This window comes from Schistocerca piceifrons, chromosome 1 (genome assembly GCF_021461385.2).
Source record: "Schistocerca piceifrons isolate TAMUIC-IGC-003096 chromosome 1, iqSchPice1.1, whole genome shotgun sequence".
Classification (NCBI taxonomy): domain Eukaryota; kingdom Metazoa; phylum Arthropoda; class Insecta; order Orthoptera; family Acrididae; genus Schistocerca; species Schistocerca piceifrons.
The window spans coordinates 891,058,640-891,080,773 of record NC_060138.1 but is presented as its reverse complement, the minus strand read 5'-3'; the positions used below and the strand labels follow the sequence as shown (position 1 = coordinate 891,080,773).

At 43.5% G+C, this 22,134-nt stretch overlaps 1 protein-coding gene and 1 pseudogene across 1 annotated transcript in view; both read right to left on the bottom strand.

Moving 5' to 3' along the window:
- The window catches only part of LOC124716905, an 811,449-nt gene that overhangs the window by 105,891 nt on the left and 683,424 nt on the right, over window positions 1-22,134 (bottom strand). The gene's annotated exons all lie outside the window — the stretch shown is intronic.
- On the bottom strand, window positions 21,850-21,966 carry LOC124723574 (annotated as a pseudogene).

Sequence of the window (22,134 nt, the reverse complement as noted above, 5' to 3'; positions counted from 1 at the left end):
CCAGGAGGAAAGGCGAAATTTAGAGAATCGGCGTTAAACGCTAACTGCAGAATGTTTCAACTCCCGCCAACGCACATTTCGCGTAAAAACTACGAAGGTAAGAGAAATTGGGGCTCCTACGGAGGCATATGGACGGTCGTTTCTTGCTCGCTCTGTCTGCGAGTGGAACAGGAAAGGAAATTACTAGTAGTGGTACAAGGGACCATCCGCCACGCACCATACGCTGGCTTGCGGAATACTATATGCTGTATGTAGATGTAGAAGTTTCATTTGAAACAGCCTAAAATGCATACAACATTTAATAACGTTAATAACGTGTTCCAGACTTTGTATATTTCTTCACAACTTGAGAAAGTTTTGTTGACTGTAATATTTGGAAAGCTGAAGCGTCCACTGAATGTCAACGTCAACATTACCGAGTTATTTGACAAATAAATAATAACAAAGTGTTAAAACGCAACCGCGCAGCTGTGTAGAAGACTGCGCTCCAAGTATTACCAGCGAGGGTGAAATTAGTGTAGCGCTACAAGAAATTTTAAAAGGACGAGGAAAAAAACAAAACAGAATTTCGCGGTGCGTCTGGCGCGCCAGACGCACGCGTATCGGATGACCTGAAGGACGACATTCTTGAGGAAGCCGTCCGGCGTCTCTGGCCCCGTAGAATGCAAAGAGCGTGCGAACGTGTGTGTGTGTGTGTGTGTGTGTGTGTGTGTGTGTGTGTCGCGGTGGAGGGGATGGCGTGGCTGCGCCTCGCCTCGCCACGCCGGGGTGAACGCTCCGGCCTCAAGGTGATCGACGGAAACCGCACGCTTGCCGCTATTCCCTTGTTTTGTTTCAAGTCGGTCACCGCCTTTGTTTATTTTTCGCCGCGTTGAAATGTGTACGAGCAATGTCCAGAACAAAGCCGTACTTGTGCCTTCTGATCTGAACTCGCATTCTACTTGCCAGAAAGTATTTCTGGAGCCCTGAACAAAATAATGTGACCATCAGGTATCGAATCCCACCTTTGAACTCGGAGTCTAACAAAGAATTGATACAAAATCGTGTATCCTCGCCCCTCTGCGGGTTCGAATGCCCAGCTCTCCGGTATTGTTATACATCTATATCTACACTGCGCAAGTCCACTCAAGGTGCGCGGTGGAGGGTACTTGTGATGCCACTGTCAGCTTCCTCCCTCCCGCCGGCCGAAGTGGCCGTGCGGTTAAAGGCGCTGCAGTCTGGAACCGCAAGACCGCTACGGTCGCAGGTTCGAATCCTGCCTCGGGCATGGATGTTTGTGATGTCCTTAGGTTAGTTAGTTTTAACTAGTTCTAAGTTCTAGGGGACTAATGACCTTAGCAGTTGAGTCCCATAGTGCTCAGAGCCATTTGAACCATCCTCCCTCCCCTGTTCTATTCACGGATGGTGAGTGGGAAGAATGACTATCGATAAACCTCCGAATGAGCCCTAATTTCTCTGAATTTCACGTTTTGTCATTTCACAAGATGTATGTATAGTGACTGTTCTTGGAACATATGCTCTCGCAATTTCAACGGCAAACGTCTTCGTAATGCACGATGCCTCTCTTGTAACGTGTACCCTTGGCGTTTGTTGAGCATCTCCGTAACGTTCTCGCGGTTACTAACGAACATATTAGGAAACTTGTCGCTTTTCATTGGATATTTCTCTCTCTTCTATTAATCCAGCTTTGCAAGTGTTCCAGACTACTGGTCAATACTCAATACTCGGTTTATAAGTGTTTTATAAGCTTCTCTCTTAGATAAATTACATACACACCATATATTTATGGCATATGGATGTTCCAAGTATAATTTTTTTTTGTTTGACTACGATGACTGTTATCAAATCGGAAATTCTGCTGGAAATTAAGGACCCGCTTCAGATTGCGCAGAGCGTTTTCCAAGTGAATGCCAAGTCCTTTCCACCGCGAGTAAAACGGCAGCAAACTTCATGCAACAGACTCTTGTTCACGAAACGACCGCGATTACGTTTATATCACGTTGAGTAGATGTGATGATATACCCGGAGCCTCGAAGTGTTCCGCATGCAGTAGCTTTTTGCAGATGTAGTATTCTTGCAGTGGGACGAGTAACGTGCGAAAATACGTAGGTGGTAACACTATTCTTTTTCGTCTTAAGTCCCGTGAGACCACTGCTCGTTAACTTCGTTTCTACTCTTATTTCTACAATCATCTCTGAATTAAGCAGCCTGCTCCGAATTTTACATTTTATTAATGAGTAACATAATCGTGTGCTTCCGCAAGAGACTGTAACTAATTTGCTCTTTTTCGTGGCGGGAAAGAGGAGGGGGCACTTGGAACTAAGGAGCAGAATCATTACCGGAGCTTGATGGATCAGCGAATATTTGAAAGTGTGGGCTTCAAATTTTCCTATGTTTACCCTATAGCGCTACATGGGAGTCCTTTGGCATTTTCGTCTAATTTTTTTCAACTGAAAGGTTGTATTTAACCCTTCTTCCTTCAGTAAAGCATGTTTGTTTCTTCATGTACGAAGTGGAATATCTTTTACAGGCCGGGAGGTTTATTCATAATTCAGTTTCATTTCTCAGACTTAACGAATCAACCATCTTAAGAAACAGTATTTGGGCAGTTTTGAAGCTATTAGCAAGCGAACTTAGATACCAGAAGGTAACAAAAAATCTTAAATGCCTGGTATAAAAAATGGTTCAAATGGCTCTAAGCGCTATGGGACTTAACATCTGAGGTCATCAGTCCCCTAGACGTGGAACCACTTAAACCTAACAAACCTAAGGACATCACACACGTCCATGCCCGAGGCAGGATTCGAATCTGCGACTTTGGCAGCAGCGCGGTTCCGGACTGAAGCGCCTAGAACCGCTCGGCCACAACGACCGGCGCCTGTTATAATATCGTATAATCCAAACATATTATAAAAATGGATGTTAGTACTTGTATATGAATGTATGTATGTATCTATCTATGTATGTTCGTTCCCCATGTCCCATACCACGGGAGCGATTTCAACCAAACTTACTGTCTGGAAAGAATCGCTGTGGAGGTAAGAACCACCTACCCCCTACCCATCGAAGGGGTGGGGGTGGAGGTGACAAAGAAGTGTAGCCTACGACGCGAGAATACCCAGACTTCATTTATCCAGTATTTGATAGTGAGGGCACTTAGTGAATTGCAACAAACTTTCCACATAATTTCAAACCTTTATGAAACTTTTTCTCGCTGGTATCCACCACAAATTAATAAAAGGGAAAAGGTTTATCGCTTACAACATATTCGTTGTTCACGTACAGCAATAGAACTGCCGCATCTGGTATGACGTTTTAATTTATTACTTCTTTCCTGGGGACTATATTCACGATAGATTTTGCATACAGTTTTCATGTACACTACTGAATGTACTTGCATAATTATATCATTGTACTACACACAGTTCAGGAGATATGACGTCATAAACATGGGATGCATGAGAAACTGGCGCATCATGCATGTCGTTTAAATGTATTACGTATTTGTTACTAACTCTATTCTCAACACATTTCGCAGACAGTATCGACATACGCCTCTGAACGTATCTACAAAATTATATCGATGTACGACGCATAGCTCAGGAGATACGACGTCATAAACATTGAGCTGCTTGAGAACGAAGCTGCAGGGAGAAATGCGCTGGAGATGCATATGAAATATGTGTTATATATATTTGAATTATATGCGGTATGTGCGTATGCCGGCAAAGCCGAGGGTGAAAAGCTCCTCCAAAACCTTTGGATAGATTTCAACCAAACTTGTACACGAATTATATACTATCTGGAAAGAAATACTATAGATGTAAGAACCAGCAACCTACTATTTGGGTGGGGATGATAACGTGGAGAGAGAAGGAGGGAGGACGAGAAGAACAGGCAGAGTGTAGGAAGCAAGATATGAGTACAGAGATACGGGGGGAAGAGGGGGGAGGAGATGGACGGATAGATGAGAGAGAGGGGGGAAATTGACAGAGAAAGGGAAAAGTGGGAGATGAATAGAGAGAGAGAGGGATGAGGAGATGGACGTAGGAAGCATTGAGGAGGAAACGGACAGAGAGAGAGGAAGAGGAGGTGGACAGAGAGATTCGAGGAGATAGACACAGAGAAGGGGAAGGAGATCGCCTATTACAGTTGGATAAACGCATAGCCGGGCAACGCTGGGTGGTCAGATGGTACAGTATAAAGCTCTCGTGTTTCAAGTCCAGTGAGTTCGTCGAAGCAGCGCGACGTTTCGATGAGTGTCGCTCCCATGATCTTCAAGCAAAATGTCTACTCGCCGAGAAAGACAATGAGGTTATCACGAAATATATTTCAGCTCAGGAAGTCCTATACGTTACCTGTATTTTTTCTATCTATTTTTCAAATCTGATCGCAGCTGCAATTAGTTTACTGTCTTATATGTGATAACATCGTTTCCGTTTTAGAACAGTGCTCAGGGATCTGCAATGTTTACGATTGTCTGTAATCTCCGTCTTAACTGCCAGAAATATGAATCTTATGAAATGGGAAGTCGTCAGTAAGTCCTTCAATGTTTAAGCAATGTGTTAATATTAAATAGTTATTCACGGGTGCTCTAAATATCATTCAGTTTTACTCAAGTGAAACAGCTAAATGGCAACTTGCAACAAGCTGCGAAAGACGGCTGAACTAGTCTTCTGTAGAGCGCTCGCTACGAAATATTCTAGAACAGAAAAAGCGACTTAGTACATTCAGAATAGCCAATTAACCCATACTTAGGACTGTTTTATGAAAAGTTCATTTTCTTCTGTTCTGCACCTGTACTCACCGTTTATCATGCGACATGCGAAATAAAAAACCTCGAATTTTATTCAGAAGTCAGTCACCGCTCACATTGACAATAGCTGGAAAATTTCCAGCGTCAAATGACGAGACAAATGCAACCCCAAAAACTAATATTTCTTCTCATAAGAAAAAAGATGTGTATAATGTACAGAAATAATACTGGTTTCTGCTGATTTTCCCTACCATTCTCTTCTGTCACAAAGAAACAATGAAAAACAAAAGCTATTACTGTGAGGGTGTAGAAGCCAGACATAAAATTGGTTCTGTGTTGAATGTTGGGATACAGCTCTTACCACATGCAGCATGGAGCGCTACATTTCCGGTTGCACATATCTGTTCAAGTGTAAAACTATACAGCAAGTCTGTCGATATTTATAGCTCCTTTACACCAAACGCAACTCCTTGTCATTCATGAGCTAGGTCATTTTGATCCCAACTTTACACAGTAAACCGACACAACGCCGATCAGTTCTGGCAACGTACTCTCAATGATGCAGTTTGATGAATGGGTACAGGCGACGAAACAAAACCGGTTACATCACCGCCTTTACTGACACATACTACGGTGGTTTGGTCTAGAATTTCTGTTGCGTAGCAGTGACATCTAGCTGCACGCTATGTATGTATTTATTTATTCTGACAATCATTTGGGGATAACAATGCATAACTATTCTAGTGCCTGTAAACTCAATATCACCTCTTAAAAAGTTGTTTACGTCAATACCACGATTTCGAGATGACTGCGAATGAATTATATAACACGGCGCCGTTTGATTCAAGTAGTTCTGATGCCAGAAAAACAGAGATATTTACTGACGAGAACGTAAGCAGGAAGAAAAGTTATGTACCGTATGGCAGTTTCATAATGTCGTAAAAACTCAAATTTCTTGGGGTGCATGCGCGATTTTCCTCCTTGTATTTCAAATAACAGGTAAACAGCATCACGAACATTATGAGTACATTCACATGTTTAGGGCCGTCTGTAGGTCATTTTTTCTTAGCTGTGATATTAAAACAGCCGAAGATGGGAATTTACCATAACAGATGGAAACGATGAAATTCATTGTCAGTTAATGGAAAACAAACACAGAGTTTAGATACTAGTTGGGAATGAGCATCAGCTTTTCTGCTTACAATAAAAAGTCGGTCTCAAGAGACGTAAAAGAAACGCTGTAATAATGTGTATAGCAAAATGAGAAAGAGGTAAAACATACACAGTCTGGAAATTCGAACGATGTTAAGAGGTACGTGAAAATTATCGGAGAGACTCCCAAATCTGTCAGTATTTCAACAGCAAAGGTGTATGTCAAGGTAAATGAATAGGCACAAGGATAATCATGCATAGATGGTGGCAAGAGAAGTAATTGAGAGTTGATGAACAGAATTTAGGAGAAAAAAGCTGCATAGATCAACTACACCAACATGAGGAATAAGTTGATAGAGGGCATTGCAGGGTACGTGCAGAGGGGCAGTTGATTTGGTAATGGAGGGAAGAGTGTGTGTATGTGGTGAGGAGGGGAGGGGGTAAAAAGTGTAGATGGTGACCAAGTCTTGAATAGAATAAACAGATTGAAGTGGGCATTGTGTACAGTACCCATGCAGAGATGAAGAGGCTTACACAAAAAAAGATAACAAAATGGAGAAATGCATCAAACTAGACTCTGTGCTAATGGCAAGAACAGCATAATAACTTCAGACATGTAAATCTGAGTAACGCGTAAAGCGAACGTAAGAACTAGCTAAACCTCAATGACATAACACCAACTGGAGCAGTCACTGCAGTATGAAAAAATTTCGTTTTGGTGTGTTTGCTTGACAACCTCGAATGAGCTTGAAATTAGGTAACTGCGAAGCGTAATTAGAAATAGCGTGTACATCATGTTACTCTCTTACAAAATCTCAAGTTTTATGGGACTAACAGCTTTACACACAACTGGTTTGAATGATACTTAACAAACAGAATACAAAAGGTTGCACTGAGTAATTCTAGCAATATAGGAAAGGGTAGAAAATTTTAGTTACTGGCTAGAAACCACAAAGGGAGTCCAGCAGGGTCCAATTTTTGGTCCATTCCTATTCCTTACAGATTTGAATAACCTTCCATTTAACATTTAACAAGCACAATTGGTACTATTTGCAGACGATACTAGTGTTATAATAAATCACATTAGACAGAAATCAACGGAAGATAAGGTAAATTATATTTTCCAAAGAATTATTAAGTGGTTCTCAGAAAATGGACCCTTCCTAAGCTACGAAAAAGAAAAGAAAAAGGAAAAAAAAACACTATATTCAGTTCTATACAGCACGTAGAGTCATGCCAACAACTGATGTAGCACAGTAAACAGGGTAGAATGCTCCAAATTTTTGGATGTACAAACTGATGAAAACTTGAACTGTAACATGTGTATTAGCAGGCTTTTCAAACAGTTGCGTTACTTTTGCTCTTCGTACAATTATTGCTAATCTTGGAAACAAACGAATTAACGTCCCGACAATATTCTGCGCACTTCCTCTCAATAATTTCTTATGAAATAATGTTTTAGGGTAACTCATCACTTAGAAAGAAAGTATTGATTGCGCAAAAGCGAGTTGTAAGAGTAATATGTTGATCCATGGACGTTAAAGAAAGTATTGACCGCAGAAAAGCGAACTGTAAGAATAATATGTAGTTCTCACCCATGGACGTCATGTAGGTACATCTTCAAGAGCTAGGCATTTTGACCGCACCTTCACAATACATAATATATCCGCTAATGAAATTCGTTATAAATAATCCATCAAAATTTGAGAGCAACAGTGATGTCCATACATATAGCGCCAGAGGGAGAAATGAACTTCACTATCAATTATTAGTCCGGCCGTAGTGGCCGAGCGGTTCTAGGCGCTACAGTCTGGAACCGCACGACCGCTACGATCACAGGTTCGAATCCTGCCTCGGACATGGATGTGTGTGATGTCCTTAGGTTAGTTAGGTGTAAGTAGTTCTAAGTTCTAGGGGACTGATAACCTCAGAAGTTAAGTCCCATAGTGCTCAGAGCCATATCAATTATTAAATCTTCCAGTGAAAGGACTTCAATATGCATCAACAAAAATCTTTTGATCTTTTGTCACATAACATAAAGTGTCCGATAGGTCGCAAGCAATCGTTTCTCCTGGACAACTTCTATCACATTGACGAATTTCTACATAAAAATTGGCATCTTTCTAAAAAAACTACTTGTTTTTAAATGTTGTTGCATGAATAGGACTAAAAAAATAATGTGTTCATTAATGTTAAATCTAATCCTCTATACATATCCTGTAAACTGAATCGTTCCACATCATTTCGATAAATGAATCTTCAAACGATCTAATGAACATGTAAATAAGTAACAACCTATTGAAGAGATATGCTCTCTTTCGAAAAGGGCTACAATTTAGTATTAAGTTTTCTCGTTAACTAGTTTTCAGCTTGCAAAGCCACCGACTTCTGTCGTCAAAGACGGCAGTTCGCTTGCAAACAAGTTATCTGCTAACAAGAAGACCCACTCCGCATCTCTGACAGTGTATTGCGAGTTTGCAGAGTTGAAACTACAGCCTGTTCTCCCCGTCTCTGGGCGTTTGCTGACGTTATCCGCCCTATTGATCATAAAAGTCGCCGGAAACGTGAGTGATGGGCCACCTCCCGAGCTTATTTTGCCTGCCTCCGAACGGACACACGAGGCCTTCAACCACCTGCGGAAGACCTCCAGCGAGCGCTGTAGCAGAGCAAACAGGCCGCGCTGTCGGCAGATATTATTTGGAGCGTCGCGTTGCGACGGCTCGCTCGCCGTTAGACAGGTAGGGTCGGAGCCGGTGGCTGCGGCGGTGGCAGCGGCGGTTCTCGCCGGTTTGCTACCAAGGTAAGGCAGGAGGGGAGCTCCGGGTAGCGTAGCCTCGCTCGAGGCCTCTGCCGGCGTTCCCGCACGCACGGGCACACGCACACACAACACAGACACGGGCTCACACAGACAGGCGCAGCGCGTGCGGGCGCGCGGCCGCCCTTCTGAAGGGCGTCGCCCACCCCTCCGACATCAGCCCTCAGCCCTCGGGACTGGGGCAGGGCGGCCAGCCTGCTCCTGCCGCGGTCCCCCTGCCACGGCGGGCTGACGGTGGGGGTGGCCTGGCACTTCCCTGTTGGGCAGGCTCTTTAACAGATCAAAACCTAGTTAAACCTTACGCTGGTTTGCTTCTGCTATGGCTGCAGCGCACCGTACTCTGTGCTACATAACCCTCTGTCATCCTATTCTGTCCTCTCCAGTACTATTCACAGCTCCACACTTTCGTATACACCGTCTGTCCAAAAAGTTCTGCGAGAGATCTTATTCCTGGCGTATAAGGGGCATCAGCACATAAACTACGGTAGCAGCTTAGACTAACAAGTATTAGGTTGGTGCATAAGTTCTTAGCGGTTTTGTTTTGCATGTTGCTATTCCAGTTGCTAGTGGTTTATTTATCGATTGTCATTTTTTATTTGTAGTCCACTGTTGCTATTTGAGTTACGTATTGCCATTTGCAGATAGTGGACTCTAGAAAATGGAGTGCCAAGTGAAAAAATCGCACCCTTTCCGACGTATTCTTCTGTTTGAGTTCAAGAGAGAAGTGACAGCAGTGGAGGCACCTAGAAATATTTGCGCCGTGTATGGGGATAATTCCATTGGACAGAGCACAACAAGAAAATGGTTTTCTCGCTTTAAGGAGGATCGTTTTTAAATTAGAGCGACGCTCCACGCCCAGGAAGACCTTTGGAGTTTGATGAGTATCGGTTAAACGCATTAATCCGCAATGATCCACGTCAGTGCGATGCTACTGCACGATAACGACAACCCGCATTCTGCTAGACTGACAAAAAACTCTATACAGGAGTTGGGTTGGGAAGCCATTCCGCACCCATCTTATTCAGCTGATCTTGCGCCCTCGGATTTTTACCTTTTTCGCTCTCTATCGAACAACCTTCAAGCAACTTCCTTTGTGGATGAACATGCGTTCTGTATATTACAACTGAAAGAAAAACAGCCCTCGGTCACTATTTTTAACAAATTAACTTGGTTTCAACACTGCTAGGAGTGTCTTCTTCAGAATTTAAAACAAAGAATGGTCTATATTCTATAACATGGTCACAGAATAATGACTAAAAACGTATGATACGGTATAAGAACGGAATCATTGTAAAAGACTGACAGTTTGCACCACGCAAGTAACGAGCAGCCCTTAGTGGCTCGCCATCACAGATTTCTTTATCTTAAACATCTTGGGACTAATGCCCTTTTGTCATATTTATTATTTTATAAATGACATATAAGTACTGTCAGTTTTTTACGACGATTTTGCTCACATAGCTTAAATTTATCACTTCCGAAAACGTCTCATTTTAAATGGGAATGAACGTTTGAACAAGTGGTAACTCACGCACCCACAGATGTCTGTGCATTATTGCATTTTAGCGTTTGCTTGAATTTGCTCGCCCATCAACCTGATTGGCTAACTTTAATGCTATTATAACTCGGAAATGGCGCAACGTATCGAATTTTTTTCTTAACTATTATTTCTGTGCAGAGCCTTCCCTGGAAAACCCTTACTAGTTTTTCGGACTATCTCTGATCATGTTATATAAACGAGTGTAGATCCACCGCCGTCACCATCTTCTACAGCACCTTACCCACATATTCTTGGCCGTTTTCTTCCGATGTTATTCCCGTGTTTGTGTTCATAACTGGATACACAACAGCGACTGAGATGCTAATGACGTAAAAAAGAGAGAGAAAGAAAGAAAGAAAGAAATAGGTGGACAGCGGTAGGTAATTGGACAAAGATGTGGTAGGGACACGACAGTAGGCTCGTTGAAGAGATCTAGACAACGTATGAAATGGTTTTGAGAACTGGCGAAGAACTGTATCAGGATGACTTGATGGAGGATTTCTATTTAATCCTCTTCTCTCCATCTCCACATATCAGTCGACTGACCTGTAGTTCTAGGTGACAGGATAGGATAGAATTAAAATAACAGTGGAGGATGAAGGTAGAGAGAGAGAAGAAAACTGAGAAAGATTAAAAAAAAGCGATTAAGAAAAGGAGAGACAAGAGAAAGGGAGAGAGACGGGGGAAGGGGAGAGAGAGGGGGGGAGGAGGGGAGAGAAAGAGTGAGAGGGGGGGGGGGAAGGGGAGAGTGTAAGATTGTAGGTTCAGAGATCCCTAGGGGTGCTCAGCCAGCGAAACGGAGAGGTTCTCTTTCACTCGCGCTGTTGTCAGCTCTATCTGGGAAGATGTGTAAGACTGAACAGATTAGATGGTTCGCCGTGCTGTTATAGGCGCTACAGTGTGGAGCCGAGCGACCGCTACGATCGCAGGTTCGAATCCTGCCTCGGGCATGGATGTGTGTGATGTCCTTAGGTTAGTTAGGTTTAATTAGTTCTAATTTCTAGGCGACTGATGTCCTCAGAAGTTAAGTCGCATAGTGCTCAGAGCCATTTGAACCATTTGAAGATTAGATGGTTCGGGCAAATAAATAAGAAGATGAAGCGATATTACACTGGATGTTTTTTTACTATTTCCCAGCATTCCTTCCCGTTGGCACAGATGAAAATATTGACAACGTCCCGCACTGCCATGTAGTGGGAAAAAAAAAAAAAGAAAAAGAGCTTGTCGAGTTCAGGAGCAGATTTGCGAATAGAATCAAGACTTCCTTGTAGATAGAACTCGCTCTTAACGGAACAAAATCTACAGATGTAAAGTTAATTTCCAGAGTACCTCAAGGAACTGTTACCGGACCGTTACTGTTTACAGTGTATGCAAATGATCTCGTACAAAGCGTCGGATGTTCTTTACGACTGTTCGCAAATGATGTGGTTGTCTATAACTATGTAGCAACGTCAGAAGACAGTATCGATTTGCAGAATGTTCTGCAGGGGACTGAAATATGGTGCAGGCTCTGGCAGTTCACCATGAACGTAAGTAAGTATAACATATTGCGGATACATAGGAAAAAAAGTCCGCTACCGTAAAACTACAGCGGCCGGCAAGTAGTGGGAAAAGCAGGTGTCAGATTGATACGAAGAACCTTAAGGAAATGTAACTCACCCACGAAGGAAGTGGTTATAAGGCGCTTGCTCGACAGATTCTTGAGTATTGTGCACCGGCAAGGGATCCTTAACATGTAGGAATGATAGAAGAGCTAGGGAAGACCCAATGAAGAGCAGCGCGTTTCTTCACAGGATCGCTTAATCAGCGCGAGAGCGTTAACGAGATGTTCAACAAACTCTACTGGCAGACGGTGCAAGACAGGCATTGAGTGTCACGGAGAGGTGCACTACTGAAATTTCGAGAGAGCAGTTTCGAGGATGATTCGGTCAGCATATTACTACCTTAGACATACATCTCGCGTAATGACCAAGACGAGAAAGTTAGAGAAGTTAAAGCCAATACAGAGGCTTACCGACAATCATTCTCCCCTTCACCACACATCATTATGTGGCTTGCGGAGGATTATGTAGATGTAGCAAGCCTATTTTCATATAGTTACTCATAGTGCGGGCCTAAGAGGCATCCTTGGACTTCAAGTCGGATAACAATAAAAGAGAACAGCTGTCACGGAATATATCACTAGAGTTGCCTAAGTTCCTGATTTCATCTACATCTACATCATACTCCGCAAGACATCTAATGGTGTGTGGCGGAGGGTACTTTCAGTACCACTGTCTGATCCCTCCAACCCTGTTCCACTCGCGAATAGTGCGTGATTATCGGTAGGCCTCTCTATTGGCTCTAATTTCTCGAAGTTTCTCCTCGTGGTCAAAACTCGAGATTTATGTGTTTGGGGGGAGGGGGGGGGAGTGCTGTCCCGAAATTTCAATAGTAAATTTCTATATTGTATAACAGGGGATTGCGGGAAATAAAAACTAGGTTAACATTTGTTTAGAAGAGCCAATTGGGACTGGCTTGAAACTGTAAACCACCAAGAATTTATGATCACGAATAACAGTAGCAGTTCAAGAAAGGACTAAACAGTCCGACGACATTTGTTTTGCCAGCACTAAAGCAGCCTCGAGGTTTGTGCCGAAAGCTCTGTCCGTGTTCCCTTCAGAGGGGGGTACGGTCCGGTATATAGCACCCAAAAAGCAATAAACCAGTCTGGCAGCTGGGAGCAACTGAACTTCGCCGCATGGACGTAAACAACATTTCAAAGCAGCTGACTTCTGCTTCGTGCCCATGGAGGCAACGAAATGTGTGTCACGGTCAACAGTTGCTGCGGCGCGTACAACAATTATTTGTGGAAGCTGATATCGGACGTGGGATTCATTTTGGCTGGCTGTCACGTTCTCCCGGAGTAAGACTGTAACTCGAGGCATTGTAGGAAAGGACGAGGGGCATGTTGTGGATGCAGTGCACGGGGGCAGACGCAGCTGGAGAGGATCGGACGAAAGGACCAGGGCTTCCGCCATCTGCAAGGCCGCAGGCTGGCCTCCGGAGGTCCCAAACACCCTGCCAGCCTAGGGGAACACGACAAACATTTGGCCGTGCAGGGACAGTTTACGCTTGGCGATGCCGACAAAAGACGGCCGACGACTGTCCAGCGCCCACCCGAGCTACTGGCAGACCTGAAGACATCGGCTAACCCGGGTTTCACTCGCCCCATTTTCCTGGCTCCAGCGCAAGCCGCATGGAAAACATTCGCTGGTAAAAACACTGGCGTGCTTTCCCCACGTTTAACACCTCTCTCGAGTGTACCACCGAGTAAGCCTGCATGAAGGTTGAAAATGTTATTAGCAGGGGAGTAAGACTGCTCATTGTTTCATATCTACATCTACACTCATTACGATCCACTGTGAAGTGCATAAAGGACTGTACTTAGTATGGTACCACATTTTAGGTTTTCTTCTGTTCCAATCACGCGTGTAGATAGAGAGACACGAATGACTGATTAAATGTCTCCGTGTGTGCTGTGCCTCTCCCTCCGGAGTCAAAAAAACCTGTGACCATTCGCACCGCTATTCTTTGTATACATTGACTATCCCTTGTTAGTCCTATTTGGTATGTATCCTACACACCTAAGCAACATTCTAAGACAGGACGCACAAGTGATTTATAAGAAGTCTTCTTTTAAGACTGACTGCGTTTTCCCTGAAGTCCTTCAGAGAAACGCCACCTGCATTACCTACGATTGAATCTGTGTGATCATTCCATTTCCTGTCCGCGGTTCGTGGTCTTGCGGTAGCGTTCTCGCTTCCCGCGCACGGGGTCCTGGGTTCGTATTCCCGGCGGGGTCAGGGATTTTCTCTGCCTCGAGACGACTGGGTGTTCTGCGTTTTTCATCATCATTGACTCGCAAGTCGCCGAAGTGGCGTCAGCTAAAAAGGACTTGCAATTTCGGTGGCCGAACACCCCCCATGGGGTCTCCCGGCCAACATTGCCTTTCGATGATTTCATTTCCATTCCATTTCCTATCCATCAAATTTTTACGCCCTTGTACTTCAGTGAGTTGAATGATTCTATTTGTGAATCCTTGATGTTGGTATAGGATACAACATTTCTTCATTTTGTGTAGTGCGTAATTTTACATTTGTGTACATTTAAAGCAAATGAACAATCCTCTCACCTACCTGAAAACTTGTGAAGAGCTGATTAAATGTTTCTGCCGATTTTTTCAGATAGTACTTCATTAACTGTTCTAAGTTAATGCTCCGTTCCATGACCTTTTACGAAACCAATTTCAGTGGAAAAAATATCGAGGAGTAGGATCTGATGTGCAAAATACTACTAAGACGTTCAGTACAGAATTTTTTATTTAATTTTGATTTATTCAATATTTTAACCGTAGGGCGTACGGCAACAAACCGAAAATAGTGATTAAGTATTAATCGTTCTGTTACAGAGACATGGAAACATAATCTGTGCTGTCATTAAGCATCGTTTTATAAACCATAAAAATCAGATTGGATGCGATGTAATTGGCAGAAATAATTCATCTTTTCAGTTGCATCGCGTGTGTTTACACACACTCGACCTTCAGCAAAGATTGTCGATTTTGAACTGTTTCTGCCAGTAGGAGTATATTGACGCTAAACACAGTCTGCTCGATGTAGCCATACCGTATGTGTTGCCAGACGACAACATCATGCATATACGCGTTAAGCGGAAACCTGGGTTCGAGTCCCTATCCGGCTAAAATTTACATGCGTCATTGGTCATTTGTGCAGCTGATGCATTATGGTATTCGCAGTTTGCGACGGTTCGTTATCTATGACAGTTCTTATGACAGCACATGATTCCAAAAATGGTTCAAATGGCTCTGGGCACTATGGGACTTAACATCTCAGGTCATCAGTCCCCCAGAACTTAGAACTACTTAAACCTAACTAACCTAAGGACATCACAAACATCCATGCCCGAGGCAGGATTCGAACCTGCGACCGTAGCAGTCCCGCGGTTCCGGACTGCAGCGCCAGAACCGCACGGCCACCGCGGCCGGCCACATGATTCCCTCTGTTTCTATAACTCATTAATATCGCTGATGGCTCAAATGGCTCTGAGCACTATGGGACTTAACATCTATGGTCATCAGTCCCCTAGAACTTAGAACTACTTAAACCTAACTAACCTAAGGACAGCACACAACACCCAGCCATCACGAGGTAGAGAAAATCCCTGACCCCGCCGGGAATCGAACCCGGGAACCCGGGCGTGGGAAGCGAGAACGCTACCGCACGACCACGAGATGCGGGCAATATCGCTGATGAAAACTGGCGTGTCTGAGTGATATTTAAAAATTCAGCGTGTCACTTCACTATGTTTGGTATAACGTGCAATTTGATAATGACCACTATTCAATTATTTGGTTTGTTTCTGCTATGTTTTCGTATATAGGCGACTAAACTGGTGTATAGTGGTGCGCTGTACTTCAGCATTTACATGGTAATCGCACTTACTTCCGAATCTTGTAGAGTTTGTTGGAGCCTTGGTTATTTTCTGTTGTGTATGACACAGTTGTTCTGTAAGGACCTATATAACCTTCACTGCCGCCGTTACAGTACACTTTAATAGCAGCTTTTTATGTGCAAAACGGCGTAATAAATCAGCTCTCACGACACTTCCTGTTTGCTTGCTTCCTGAAACATCTACAATTCCTTGAGCTAGAGATTCGTGTCGTGGCACTCTAAGGGTTGAATTGCAATTAATCCGCGACAGCTTCGTCATAAAATTTCACAGAAGTCGGTAATTAACTTATTACACGAAAATATGATAATAAATGTTATTACAACAGAAAATTCTGTGAGTTCATTTTACACACGTCACGTAATTCAGTTACATGTAAATAGCAACAGGTGATAATCGTTAAGTTGCTTCCATTACAAGACTCGGAGCATTAAACGAATACTGATGTAGATATGGCCCTTCTTACAACTGCAATAAGTCGTTGTTTCAACCGTTGAATTTCACTTCAGTTCAGGCAATATTATTTCACATCCGAGTGCTTAGAAAATAGGAAATGTCAGAAAAGGCTCTTGTGATCAAGGACATTTAAGAAACAGAGCATTTAAGAATTAATGTACCAAGGGCTACGTTAACTCATTAGCGCAGCAGTGCTATATTTGAGGAAGAGATGTAATGAGATGAAGAAAAAGCGTGGAATGTTGGAGCCAGACGTTCCGGGAACGTAGGGGTTGTTACAGACAGGTGGGCCCAGTCAAGCGAGGGTGATAAAGGGGCTGTGGTCTGGTTGTGCGACGTCCGCTTATTTGCGGGAAGTGATTCCGGGAAACCAGGGAAGAAGTAAAAGGCTGCTGAACAAGAGCAGGCCATAATGTGCGGGAATACCGCTCTCCGCCCTTGCTTCCAGTGTTTACGTCTCCACAGCGGAGCCAAAGTGATCGTACACAATGAGTCACAGAGAAACACTGAGTTTCCATAAAGTTCCGGTTTTCAACTATTAGAGACCAGCCTAACGCCCGCTTCTTCGGTCTTGTAGAAAGTATTGACAGCACAGCTTTTTATCTTTAATGGATATTTATGTTGTTCACAAATTGCAGCAGATTTTAATCTTTTCATGCTGATTGAGGCCATAGGCCTTTGCGAAAGTGCTTCTGACCAAAACGCGACTCGGCTGGCTTGAGTCGGAGGTTTTCATTAATCCTGCGTTTTGAGTCCTTGTGGTAATATTTCCATAGCAAATTTCATTCCCTAATGCATATTTCTTTATTTCACCAATTTTCATAGATTTAGCTTAAAACGTTTTAATATAATGGCATATTTTCTTAAAAAGTTTCATCACCTATTTCACTCCTTTAGGGGTTGAACTTCCAAAAACATTGAAACACGCATTTTTTTGTTTCTAACAAAGAAGGCAAATACAAATTTTTATTGATACAGCTTTGGAAACTCTTTCACAAAGAAATATTTTCATAAACTTTTCATTCCCCATTTCACTCCTTTAGGGACTGAATTTCCAAAAACACAGAACAAGTACTTCTTTTATTTCCAACCAATAATTCAAGGACCAGTTTTCTTAGATATAGCTTTAAAAATGCTTTAGTATTTCTTAATAATGATTTATTTTCAAAAAAGGACTTCCAACCTCTATTTTGCCCCCGTAGCGGTTAAATGTCCGAAAATGCTGAAACATGTATTTATTTTCTATTTATGACTGAGAAATTAATTACAATTTAGCTTTAAAATTGCCTTAACAACAACACATTTTCAAAAAGCTTTTCATCCCCTTTTTCGTCCCTTTAGGAATGGATTTTGAACAAACCCTTCTTAAACGATGCCTACAATATAAATCAACAACCTCTCCAAATTTCAAGTTTTCGTCCTTAGCGGATTGGGATGGGCGATGATGAGTCAGTAAATCAATTACGACATAGTCTTTTACAAATGCAGACAAAGTGTCACTCTTTAATGTGAAACCCTTAGCAGCTCTCGAAATTTTTCTTCTGTCATGCTAGAATTTCAGTGTGTGCCCCACTCGTCGCTCGTAGAACTTCAAGGCGATATTCGTGTTCTGTCCTCGAACGGGTCACCATCTGCTGGCCTGATTGCTTCACTGATTCGTGCACGAAGAGTATCAACGTCACCGACTGATGTTGTGTACACGCGAGCGTTGACGTAACCGCACAAATAAAAGTCTAATGGCATGGCAACGGGAGAGCGAGGGGCCAATGCGATGAGACCATCATACTACCCATCCACCTCTCATTCAACACAACCCCCACGTTCAGAGTCCAATGTGGAGACGCACCATCGTACAGGAAAGTGGATGGACGGCCACAGTTCTTCGACCTATGGTAGAAAAAACCGTTCGAGCGTGTCTAGGTAAACGTATCCCGTTATGATTTTCTCTGCGAAGAAAAATACACCGCCCACTCTACTGCACACTAGGCTACACCAAACATTAAGCTTCGGGCAATCACGTATGTGCCCACGTGTGTTGTGTGGGTTTTCGGAGCCCCAGATCCAAAAGTTGTGGAGATTCACGTGTTCAGAATTGTGAAACGTTACTCTATATGAAAACAGACACTTTTTCAGGTGCTTGTCAGTATCCATGTAAGCCAGCATTTAACACCCGAATGTTTACCGCAGAGGACTATCGTTTTGCTGCAATGCTTGGACCATTTGCACTTTGTAAGCACGACGTCGTAACAGCTTATTTAACTCTGTATGGCTTTATGGAATGTTGAACTCGTTTCCTGCAGTTCGCATGATGTGCTACGAACTGACTTCTGGGGACTTCATTGAAATGCAGCTTGCTTTCTGTCAACACGTGCTTGAAATACAGGTGTACGTCCACTTCGAGGAACGTCTTTGACGCTGCCTGCGTGGTTGAAGTTTTTGAGCCGCCTCATTATGGCTGCTTTTGTCTGTAGTTCCCTCCCATACTGGCGTCGACAATTCGACATTACCGTTGTCACAATTATCGATTCCGCATACCAGATGACACATTGCCCTTCTCATGGTCTGTCGCCATTTTGTTTCACTCGAGGTCAAATCTGATATAAAAAAAAACTCTGATAGCTGCTTAACGTTTTACAACAACCCACCATTCTCTACATCTAATAGTTTCTAGATCACGATTTTTTTTAATGACGGCGGCGCCTTAGGGACAGCATTTAACTAGCAATAAAAATCACTGTGACTCGAAAACTTCAACAGATGTTGCACGTGAAAAATTTTGCTGACGATTACGTCACTAGTCAGACAGGCAAAGCACAGCACAAGATTTACAGTCTGTAAAAATTACTTCAAACTAATGTCCAATTTCTTTGGTAAATTAAGAGACGATGCGAAAAGTTATTCCATGATTGTGGAGGACTGGGGACGGTTAGTTCTGAAAAAACAAATTAACGCCCTCTTATTTACTATATTTTTCTATCAAGCTGTACGCCATTACATTCCGTTGCTGTTACAATCAATATTCTATTTAGCCTATAGATATCTCGTCCTCTTTCTGCAGCGGATAGTAATGTAATTTTGTATATGGTTTCAACATTGCTTTCTTCTTAACACGAGCCGAAGAGTTGCTTCCACACATCCGTTCGTATAACGCCGAAAACTGATCAAGACTCCCATTTCTGCAGCTTGTTTCTGTCTTTATTGTTCTCTTCTATTAGCGATATTTTCACTGAATCACTGAAACAGTTATCGTTTCACGATATTTCATTACTGTTTCGTACGTAGATTTTTTCCTTGATAATTTTCAGTTTTCCATACATTGTTGAAAATTACCGAGTAGCTAGTTAGTTACATGTTCCACAATTAGTAGTAGCACTCTATTTAGAGGTAACATATACTACATATATTTGTGTACATGGTTGCATACTGTCCATGAACGAAATACTCGTTGTAATAGTGGTTTGATTTTAATAAAAATGAAATATTAGTTTCTGTCACTGCTTATGTTTCAAGTGAGACACATATTCAATAAAATATGGGAACATATTTGTCTGCCCTAGTACACGAGCCACCAGAGTTTAATAGAATATTCATTTATAGAACGTAAGTTGTACGGAAGAAATTATTTCCGGTAGCTTTACTACCTGCCTGACATTTTAAATCACTAGGTAAATATTTAAGTATTTTTGTGGTTGCATATAAACAATCAAAATTTACGTCTAGAATGAATGACCAGCGGCGATATAGATATTCGAACTGGTGCACAGAAACGGGCGCTTCTTGCTGAAAGGTAGCAGAGAAAGAAACTGAACCATCGACAATCTAATGAAGTATCGCTACCGATGTTCTTCCATCATAGGCATCGACATAATTTCTCGTAGCATCCGAAAGTTCCGCCGCCCGGAGTGGCCGTGCGGTTCTAGGGGCTACAGTCTGGAACCGAGCGACCGCTAGGGTCGCAGGTTCGAATCCTGCCTCGGGCATGGGTGTGTGTGATGTCCTGATGTTAGTTAGGTTTAATTAGTTCTAAGTTCTAGGCGAGAGCCATTTCAAACATTTTTTTGAACCGAATGTTCCGTGACTTCGTGATGTCACCAAGACGTAATTCGGCCATCTAAACAAGGTATGACATGGCATACCAATACGTCCTGGCGATGACGATGGAGGAAGTCGTCGAAAGCGTGATATTACGCACGTACTTACGCGGTAAGAAGTCCCTGAAGAATTTATCCAAGAATATCGTCTCGAAAAACTACCTTTCCATATCACTTCGCTCCCTTGTGCATTACAGTTATTCACTGTTAGCTACGAGGGGCGCTCAATAAGTAATGCAACCCTTTTTCTGACAGCAGGTTGGTTTTATTCAGAACTCCAGTACAGTTTACTACTCCCCACTCTTTTGGCTACAAAATCCTATTTTTCAACATAATATCCGCTCAATGCCACGGGTTTACGCCACCTTACTGGAAGGGCCGGTGTACCTACGTGGTATCACTCTACTGGTCGACGTCGATGCCAACGTCTTACTGCATCATGAACCTCCCCATCATCCACATACTGCTTCGCGCGGAGTGCATCCATAATTGGGCCAGACAGGTGGAAGCCGGAAGGTGCGAGATCCGAGCTGCAGTGTGGATGAAGAGGAACAGTCTAATGAAGTTTTGTGAACTCCTCTCGGGTGCGCACACTTGTGTGAGGCCTTACGTTGTCACGGAGATGGAGAAGTTCGTTCGTATTTTTGTGGCGACGAATGCATTGATGTCGTTTTTTCAATTTCCTGAGGGTAGCACAATATACTTCACGTGCGGCTTTAAACTTTTTGTTCGGAGGTGAGGTGGTGTGGCGCCGCTCCATGGATTGCCGGTTCCAAGTGATAACCCATGTTTCACGGTCTTCTATTAGGCCACGAGGGACCCTGCGGGCACAAATTTTTGAGTTCTCCGACGGGTGGACGAGTGTATCAGCACTACGAACGGAAACTTCCAGCTGAGCAGCGATGTGTTTGATTGTGACCCGTCGATCACCTCGTATTAGGGTGTCTGCACGTTCCAACATTGCAGGAGTCACAACAGAGTGCGGCCGGCCGGCACGCGGGACATCGGAGACGTTTGCGCTACCTTGTTTCGTTGATGACAGACGCCTCGCTCAACGACTCCCCGTGCTTTTGTTCACTGCCAGGTCTTCGTAGCCATTCTGCAAGGGCTTATGGATATCTGCAATGCTGTGGCTTTCCACCAGAAGAAACTCAGCGACAGCTCTCTGGTAGGAACATCCCTCCATTACAGACGCCATTTTGAAGGCTGCGTGTAGCGCCGCCACCTATCGGAATTTCGCAAAAACATAGGGGCTGAAGCGGGAATATTCTACGATGTCCCACAACAAATTCCGGATTTTTTGAGACGCAACTGGCGTGAAATGCACTCAGTCCGTCGCCAGGCCACGAGTGGCATACCGGTACCATCCGACCGCCGTGTCATCCTCAGAAGAGGATGCGGATAGGAGGGGCGTGGGGTCAGCACACCGCTCTCCCGGTCGTTATGATGGTATTCTTGATCGAAGCCGCTACTATTCGGTCGAGTAGCTCCTCAACTGGCATCACGAGGCTGAGTGCACCCCGAAAAATGGCAACAGCGCATGGCGACTGGATGGTCACCCATCGAAGTGCCGGCCACGCCCAACAGCGCTTAACTTCGGTGATCTCACGGGAACCGGTGTATCCTCTGCGGCAAGGCCGTTGCCAGGCAAGAAATGCGTGAAGCTTTTATCCAAGAATGTCGCCTCGAAACCCACATCACACCGCTCCCTTGTACAACATTAGCTGTTAACTACATTGTCATCAAAAGGACACGATAGTAGTATTTCGACCGCAAATGGGCGTACGAGGTAGCAACTAGTCGTCGAGGCCGG